Source organism: Neoarius graeffei, chromosome 14 (genome assembly GCF_027579695.1).
Source record: "Neoarius graeffei isolate fNeoGra1 chromosome 14, fNeoGra1.pri, whole genome shotgun sequence".
Taxonomy (NCBI): domain Eukaryota; kingdom Metazoa; phylum Chordata; class Actinopteri; order Siluriformes; family Ariidae; genus Neoarius; species Neoarius graeffei.
Genome location: NC_083582.1, coordinates 54,797,973 through 54,807,613, shown reverse-complemented (window position 1 = coordinate 54,807,613; position 9,641 = coordinate 54,797,973). Strand labels below are relative to the sequence as shown.

Here is a 9,641-nt window from a genome sequence, read left to right as displayed (position 1 = left end):
CAATCAGGTGTGAGTGGGCACCCTGTTTTATTTAAAGAACAGGGATCTATCAAAGTCTGATCTTCACAACACGTTTGTGGAAGTGTATCATGGCATGAACAAAGGACCTCAGAAAAAGCATTGTTGATGCTCATCAGGCTGGAAGAGGTTACAAAACCATCTCTAAAGAGTTTGGACTCCACCAATCCACAGTCAGACAGATTGTGTACAAATGGAGGAAACTCAAGACCATTGTTACCCTCCCCAGAAGTGGTCGATCAACAAAGATCACTCCAAGAGCAAGGCATCTAATAGTCAGCAAGGTCACAAAGGACCCCAGGGTAACTTCTAAGCAACTGAAGGCCTCTCTCACATTGGCTAATGTTAATGTTCATGAGTCCACCATCAGGAGAACACTGAACAACAATGGTGTGCATGGCAGGGTTGCAAGGAGAAAGCCACTGCTCTCCAAAAAGAACACTGGTGTTCATCTGCAGTTTGCTAAAGATCATGTGGACAAGCCAGAAGGCTATTGGAAAAATGTTTTGTGGATGGATGAGACCAAAATAGAACTTTTGGGTTTAAATGAGAAGTGTTATGTTTGGAGAGAGGAAAACACTGCATTCCAGCATAAGAACCTTATCCCATCTGTGAAACATGGTGGTGGTAGTATCATGGTTTGGGCCTGTTTTGCTGCATCTGGGCCAGGACGGCTTGCCATCATTGGAACAATGAATTCTGAATTATACCAGTGAATTCTAAAGGAAAATGTCAGGACATCTGTCCATGAACTGAATCTCAAGAGAAGGCGGATCATGCAGCAAGACAACGGCCCTAAGCACACAAGTCATTCTACCAAAGAATGGTTAAAGAAGAATAAAGTTAATGTTTTGGAATGGCCAAGTCAAAGTCCTGACCTTAATCCAATCGAAATTTTGTGGAAGGACCTGAAGTGAGCAGTTCATGTGAGGAAACCCACCAACATCCCAGAGTTGAAGCTGTTCTGTATGGAGGAATGGGCTAAAATTCCTCCAAGCTGGTGTGCAGGACTGATCAACAGTTACCAGAAACGTTTAGTTGCAGTTATTGCTGCACAAGGGGGTCACACCAGATACTGAAAGCAAAGGTTCACATACTTTTGCCACTAACAGTTATGTAATATTGGATCATTTTCCTCAATAAATAAATGACCAAGTATAATATTTTTGTCTCATTTGTTTAACTGGGTTCTCTTTATCTACTTTTAGGACTTGTGTGAGAATCTGATGATGTTTTAGGTCATATTTATGCAGAAATACAGTGCCTTGAAAAAGTATTCATACCCCTTGAACTTTTTCACATTTTTCCACCTTACAACCACAAACTTAAAAGTTTTTTATTGAGATTTTATGTGATAGACCAACACAGAGTAGCACATAATTGTGAAGTGAAACGAAAATGATAAATGGTCTTCAAATTTTTAAACAAATAAAAATCTGAAAAATGTGATGTGCATTAGTATTCAGCCCCCCTGCGTCAATACTTTGTAGAGCCACCTTTTGCTGCAATTACAGCTGCAAGTCTTTTGTGGTATGTCTCTACCAGCTTTGCACATCTAGACACTGAAATTTTTGCCCATTCTTCTTTGCAAAATAGCTCAAGCTCAGCCAGATTGGATGGAGAGTGTCTGTGAACAGCAATTTTCAAGTCTTGCCACAGATGCTCAATGGGATTTAGGTCTGGACTTTGACTGGGCCATTCTAACACATGAATATTCTTTGATCTAAACCATTCCATTGTAGCTCTGGCTGTATGTTTAGGGTCATTGTCTTGCTGGAAGGTGAATCTCCTTCCCAGTCTCAAGTCTTTTGCAGCCTCCAACAGGTTTTCTTCCAGGATTGCCCTGTATTTAGCTCCAGCCATCCCATCAACTCTGACAGCTTCCCTGTCCCTCCTGAAGAAAAGCATCCCCATAGCATGATGCTGCCACCACCATGTTTCACAGTGGGGATGGTGTGTGCAGGGTGATGAGCAGTGTTAGTTTTCCGCCACACATAGCGCTTTGCATTTAGGCCAAAAAGTTCAACTTTGGTCTCATCTGACCAAAGCACCTTCTTCCACATGTTTGCTGTGTCCCCTACTGGTACATGGCTTCTGGCAAACTGCAAACGGGACTTCTTATGCCTGTCTTTCAACAATGGCTTTCTTCTTGCCACTCTTCCAAAAAGGCCAGATTTGTGGAGTGTACGACTCATAGTTGTCCTGTGCACAGATTCTCCCACCTGAGCTGTGGATTTCTGCAGCTCCTCCAGAGTGATCATGGGCCTCTTGGCTGCTTCTCTGACTAGTGCTCTCCTTGCTTGCTCTGTCAGTTTAGGTGGACAGCCATGTCTTGGTAGGTTTGCAGTTGTGCCATACTTTTTCCATTTTTGAATGATGGATTGAACAGTGCTTCTTGAGATGTTCAGAGCTTGGGATATTTTTTTTTATAACCTAACCCTGCTTTAAACTTCTCCAGAACTTTATCCCTGACCTGTCTGGTGAGTTCTTTGGTCTTCATGATGCTGTTTCTTCTTCAGTGTTCTCTAACAAACCACTGAGGCCTTCACAGAACAAGTGTATTTATGCTGAGAGTAAATTACACACAGCAGGACTCTATTAACTAATTAGATGACTTCTGAAGGCAATTGATTGCACTGGATTGTATTTAGAGGTATCAGAGTACAGGGGGCTGAATACTAATGCACACCACATTTTTCAGATTTTTATTTGTTTAAAATTTTGAAGACCATTTATCATTTTCATTTCACTTCACAATTACGTGCTACTCTGTGTTGGTCTATCACATAAAATCTCAATAAAAAACTTTTAAGTTTGTGGTTGTAAGGTGGAAAAATGTGAAAAAGTTCAAGGGGTATGAATACTTTTTCAAGGCACTGTATAGAAAATTCTAAAGGGTTCACAAACTTTCAAGCACCACTGTAGGTGTGAATGTGAGTGTGAATGGTTGTTTGTCTCTGTGTCAGCCCTGCGATAACCTGGCGACTTGTCCAGGGTGTACCCAGCCTCTCGCCCATAGTCAGCTGGGATAGGCTCCAGCTTGCCCACGACCCTGTAGAACAGGATAAGCGGCTACAGATAATGGATGGATGGATGGATGGATGGATGTCTAACCAACTCACAGCAGCTCATATCATATTGTAGAGTATATTTTGTCCATAGATTACATAATCATGTTTGGGGAGATGGAGTGGAATTTTTTTTATTATTATTGTTGTTTGTTTTAACTTATAACAAAAAATTCTATGCCCTGTCATTTTAAATATTATATATTTTAGGTTTGCCTGATATATATATTATATATATATATATATATATATATATATATATATATATATATATATATATATATATATGGATTTGGCCAACAGATGTCACCAGTGTGCTATTTCAAGCATTACACTCCTCTTCAGTACCTGATTTACCCTGGATGTGAATGTGTGAGGGGCAGCACGGTGGTGTAGTGGTTTGCACTGTCACCTCACAGCAAGAAGGTTCTGGGTTCGAGCCCAGTGGCCAATGAGGGCCTTTCTGTGTGGAGTTTGCATGTTCTCCCCGTGTCAGCGTGAGTTTCCTCTGGGTGCTCCGGTTTCCCCCACAGGCCAAAGACATGCAGGTTAGGTTAATTGGGGCTCCAAATTGACCGTAGGTGTGAATGTGAGTGTGAATGGTTGTTCGTGTCTATGTGTCAGCCCTGTGATGACCTGGCGACTTGTCCAGGGTTTCCATAATCAGCTGGGATAGGCTCCAGCTTGCCTGCGAGTCGACCATGTAGAACAGGATAAGCGGCTACAGATAATGGATGGATGGATGAATCTGTGAGTCCTGGGCCATTTTCAGAAAACAAAAAAACTTGCACTTTGTCACAGAAACTGAGTACTACATAATAATAAAGACATTAGTATGACAATTCCATAAACTTTCACTGTCTATGTTACAAACCCTGAATCCAGCTGTAGTCTTTGTTCAATACTGGAACCTGTTTATGTTGTTTGTCAGACCCTATAATACATTTGAGATAATTAGAGTTGGGTCTCGTGCATCTGTTTAATTAAACCATCCTTGAATTCACAACAGATCATCTAGAGCCAGGCTTTTTTTTTCTTGCTTTTTTTTCAAGCTCAAGTCTGATTGTGCAACAGTCCCCAGTGAATAATCAGTGTTATTGATTAATTGATCAAATTGTATTAAAACTGTTAAGATCTGGTCATTATTGAACACTACCATGGGAAAAGATGAGAACTCCACTGGAGACCATATAATTTGTTGACAAATCAAGACTTTAATACAAGTATTATGTGTTATCCTTTGTGCCAAGTTTCAGGTTTGTTTTAACTATGCTCCATAAAGGGATTAAATACACCACAACACGTACCACTAAATGTTTTCCCAGGAAATTGCCAATTATGAAGAGACACCAGATAAAAAGTAAACCTAAAGCATTAAAATTACACACGCTATTTTGTAGGGTATGTTTATGTTTTCATATGTTAGATGTGAGCACTTTTTGTGCCTTTATTATTTTATACAGAAGACAAAAAACTGCAAAACAACCAAAAGCTGAAATTGAATCCAAAACCTTTCCCTCTTCATAGCAGGTGTTAAAATAGCTAAAACATTTCTTGATCAAAATAACAGCAGGATGTACAGGAGCTAACACAAATACAGAGGTGCAAGAGTGTGTTTTAAGCACGGCAGTCCTAACTTTTATTGAGTCTTGTGTAAGGTTAGTGTGTATGCCCATCAGATTGTTTTCCCTACTCACTACCAAAGTGTTTCCCTCAGGGGATTTAGCAGATGGTGCTGTACGCAGTTCATTGAGCTCATCCTGTTCACAAGTAATACATCATTTTGTTGTTTCAAGAAATGTGTAAAAAGACCCAGTTCTCTATTCTTCCAAGTAAGAAAGTAGGAATATTTCTGTCTGAGACAATCCAAAACAAATTCATTACCACACATTTATGCACATTCAAACTGCAAATCTGTTTAGATTTAAACTACAACACTGCTGTAGCCATGTACAAAAAATTGCACACCCTTACTTTGAAATTAAGAAAAAATATTATGGGTTTCAAATTTTCTTCATCTCACTTGGCAAGTACTGGGCTAATGACGAAGGCGCTGTGTCACTATGGTTTTCAAATATTCTGTCATTATCAGTAAATAAAACTAAATAAATTGTAAAATAGACCATTAAAAGTGAAGCCCCGCCTTTCGCCCATAGTCAGCTGGGATAGGCTCCAGCTTGCCTGCGACCCTGTAGAACAGGATAAAGCGGCTAGAGATAATAATGAAGAGTGAAACAAAAAACATTACTGAATTTGATATAAACTTGGGCTTTTGTTCTACATTTTTCCCCTTTGTATTTTGGGTATATGTTTCCTACTTTTCTGAAGCACGTTCTTCTCCATTTATAATCCTTATAAACATCTTTGTATTGTGTAGTGCCTCCTTATTTTATAGCAGACTATGCCACCCCTCAGAGCAATGGGGAACTATGTCTTGACAAAAAGTTTTCCTAATGCAGGTTTAAATGCAGGTTTAAAAAATAATAATACGAGCTTTATTAAATATATCTGAAATTATTAAATCACTCAATTTGATTGGTCAAGAATAAAAGGTACTAAAGAGTTCACTAAAAATAACAGGATGTTATAATCCCGCTACCACACATGACTAAATTCTAAAACCCTTCAAGCAATACGCACTAACCATTCAAAATGCACTGCACTGCAAACATCTGTCATCCTAGTGAACACAGTACAAACATCCCTAATGGGGTGTTCAATCAATGGGGTGTTCAATCAATTAATCACCCAAACTCCGCTGACTTGAACAATATTTAGGCTGAAGAAAAAATCAAAACAAAGAACCAGAAAACCTCTCCAGCCAATGATTCATAATTCACATAATACCCATTTCCACATAGAGACACACAACCAGTCACACCTACAGTCAATTTAGGGCCACCAATTAGCCTAACCTGCATGTCTTTGGGGGAAACCAGAGGACCCAGAGGAAACCCATGCAGACACGGGGAGAACATGCAAACTTCACACAGAAAGGCCCCCATCAGCCACTGGGCTCAAACCCAGAACCTTCTTGCTCTGAGGCAACAGTGCTAACCACTACACCACCATGCCACCCTATGTTAATAAAGTTCTAGAGTTTTATAGTTCTTCTTTTGTGGCTTCTAGCTAAAAACATGATAAAATATAATACATATGTTTTATTTTGTAGTGTATACCTTTCATCTAAACAGAATATGGGTGGTATTTCCGGATGTACTCTCCTGTAGCAGTGTTCACTCTGGCATTGGTTAAAATCCAAACTTGGTGAAAGGTTCGAACTTCCACAGAGCACAGAGGTGGAAATCCTGTTGGGTTAACACTCTGATGATGCATACATATGTTATTTACCAGCTGGGAGGTCCGTATCGTGAAATACCGTGACCGAGGTCTTGAAAGTACTGACCGAGGCCCTCTGAGCCGAGGTCAGTATTCAAGGCCGAGGTCAGGGTATTTCACCATACAGACCGACCTTAAGCTGGTAAATAATTTTTTTTCTTTACCAAATTCTAACAGAAAACGAAAGTGCCCGAAAGGTAAAACAGAGCAGAGCCGCCATTTTGAATCCTCATTCACGGCTGTAATGCAAATAGCTTCCTCCTCGGTATACAAGTGCACTTCCATGGCAGGAAAAAAAAAACTACATTTTGCCACCTATGTAGTCCCCTATTTATACAAAATGGAGTCATTCAGGATTCAGCCATGTTTTTGCTCAGCATTAGCAAGTTACAGGTTTTTAGCTTTCTCCTGAAATGTTTTATTTTATTTTGTCTTCCTCAGGGTAGTAAAACTAGCTTTCACTGTGAACACTGTCACTATCACTATCCATGCTGTAAAATTAATGCTATTCTCCTGAGAAATGCTAGCAAAAATTTATAAGATTTTTGATAATCTTATAAATAAATCTTATTTAAAAAAAGATAAATGTTGACAAAAAAAAATGCTACTATGTTTGTTGTTGTGAATGAGCGAGTTGCCAGAGGTCCATAACCGGGGTCCGTAACTGGGGTCCGTATCGTAGGATACTGACCCGCTCGCCAGCCAATCAGAGCGCAGGATTTGATGGAAACCGGACTGCAAAAAAAATAAAAACATTTATCCTCATTTCTTTTGGTCATAAAAATTTTGGGTCTTGACAAAGTAGGTAATGGCCAAAAAGGTCTTGGAAACTCCAGTCTTACCAATTTTCTGTATACAGACCTTATTTTTGTATTTTTCCACATTTCAGCATACTGTTGAAAATGAAATCAAAAGTAAGGTCAAATAAGCTGCACTGTAGGTCACTATTTATTTGTATAAGCTACATTTATTGCTAAAATAATCAAGTAGGTGTTCTTATATCAAATTTAAAGCATACATTCTTTACATTTAGTATAATTTATTTTTTTAATCATGAGCTAATGTACTTTTAATGTGGTTAATACTGTAACATAAAATGTTAATGAAATACAGATAAAAGTAAAGGTTATGAAGTGGTACACTGATAGACATTCATGTTAACTGTTCATTTGTTTAAAAATACCACAAGTCTCTGTGTTCACAGTCCCAGCAGATTTTCTGTCTGCTCCCGCAGCTTATTCTTCTGGATCTAAGAAAGGTGAAGAAAGTAATTTATTCAGAGCTATTTTAGGATTCTGTCTTTCCACACTTAACCACAAATCAGAAGTCTTGTACAGATTGCTGCCCTGACTATAGAAACCACCGCTGCAGATTTTCTGCAAACATAAAAATGTAAAAAATAAATAAATAATCTAGTCGTGAGATTTATGTGATTAGGCCCAAATAAACACCACTCTGACATTCTGTGGTGATGACAAGGAATTTGTGAGGGTCTTCATCCAGACTGCAGGACTATGCAAACATTATGGATGCAGTGAAATTCATCTTGTTGAACTTATTTGTAGTTTTATATAAAGTTTCATTGTGTTGTGAAAGGTAAAATAAATTCATATGTCCTTGTGTAAAGGTTTATGCACTTACTTTCCCTGAGACAGTAAGAGGATAGCCCTTAACAGAAGTAACATAGCGGGGGATCTTGAAATGGGCAATCTAGAAATAAAGAAATAAATAGAACAAGTGAAATGGCTTCATATGGTGTTTATTATATGGGCTGGAATATAATATAGTCAGGTGTTCAAACCAGTTAAATGTATCTGACCTGGCCTTTGCAGTACGTCCTTAGCTCCTCTGCAGTACACGCCTGTCCATCCTTCAGTTTGATGCAGGCACACACCTTTTCACCCATCCGCTCATCTTTCACCCCAATCACCTTCACATAATGAGAGAAGAGTGTCTCTATGTCTGTCTGAATTATTTTGCTCACAGGTGGACAAATGAGCTCCAGGGTGCTTGCTCTGTCCCATTTTTTCTATTGCCTGGATAGTAAATTCATGAGGCTAAAAAGTGATGGCTAATGTTATGTAATAATGTATGACCAGCTAGTCATCTAGATAAGTGCATTAATACAGAATAAGATAAATATATGAGTATATTTCTCAACATTGCTTCAAAATGGCCTCAGCATAACATTACCAAGTCATTGGTGAACTCAGCATAACATTACCAAGTCATTGGTGAACAGTTGTGTTTGAATCTGGCTGTCAGTTCAAAATCTACGGTAGCAGTGCCCCAAAATCAATACTTCCAATGTCATTTTAGCCTGCAAATTAACATAACCCTCAGGCATGCCAGAAACACAGGAAATCTCATCACATCCTCCCAGAGGGTCCAAATTGCTTATTCAGAAGGAAAGTCACAACCTCCTTTGTTTCAAACACCATGCAGAGTCCTGCTGTCTTGTTATTGATATCAAGGCAATTTACACATGGGAAGATTCTGAAATGCATAAGATGCTTTTGTTAAAACCTAGCCTTTCTAGCACCTGCCTTCAAGACACAATTGTTTACAACACCAAGCTGACTTCCTCTAGCATAGAGCCTCACAAAAAAAAGGACAAAGAAAGATTTTATTTTTATTCATGAAATGACCTCCTAATCAATTCAACAAACCTTTTAAACTACCTTAGCATTTTATGATGAAATGATCTTTACCTCAAAGAACAATTATTTAAACTGATACAATGAAACATTCTGCAGACCTGCACTTGCATGCATGCACACACCCAACGCAGTTAACATGAGGTCAACATGTACTTGGACAAAGGAAGATATTCCTTGGTCAGAGAAAAGTGTTTAAGAATGGACTTATTGCCAAACTAATTTGTATTATTCATCTGGTGTTTGTCTAAAAATTATAATAATCAGTATTTTAATCCAAAAGAATGTATCCTGCCTATTTCTAATCTAATTAATATGTTTGTTATATAACTAATAATTTGAGAGTAGATAGAAATTCTTTAAATGTGTTTGATATCATTGTGAATCTCTGACTCTTCTCAGTTGAAATCTGATATGTAATTTGCATTAATATATTTACCCATGGGCGGCACGGTGGTGTAGTGGTTAGCACTGTCGCCTCACAGCAAGAAGGTCCTGGGTTCGAGCCCCAGGGCCAGCGAGGGCCTTTCTGTGTGGAGTTTGCATGTTCTCCCCGTGT

General features: G+C 38.8%; 1 long non-coding RNA gene across 1 annotated transcript; it reads right to left on the bottom strand.

Annotated features, from left to right (window-relative positions):
• Nucleotides 1-7,604: 7,604 nt before the first annotated feature.
• LOC132897792 (uncharacterized) lies at nucleotides 7,605-8,319 on the bottom strand. Its single transcript, XR_009656379.1, has 3 exons — nucleotides 8,245-8,319; nucleotides 8,067-8,135; nucleotides 7,605-7,674 (listed from the first exon to the last, which is right to left on the bottom strand). It is a non-coding gene; the product is annotated as an uncharacterized LOC132897792 (long non-coding RNA).
• Between the last annotated feature and the right edge of the window lie 1,322 nt (nucleotides 8,320-9,641).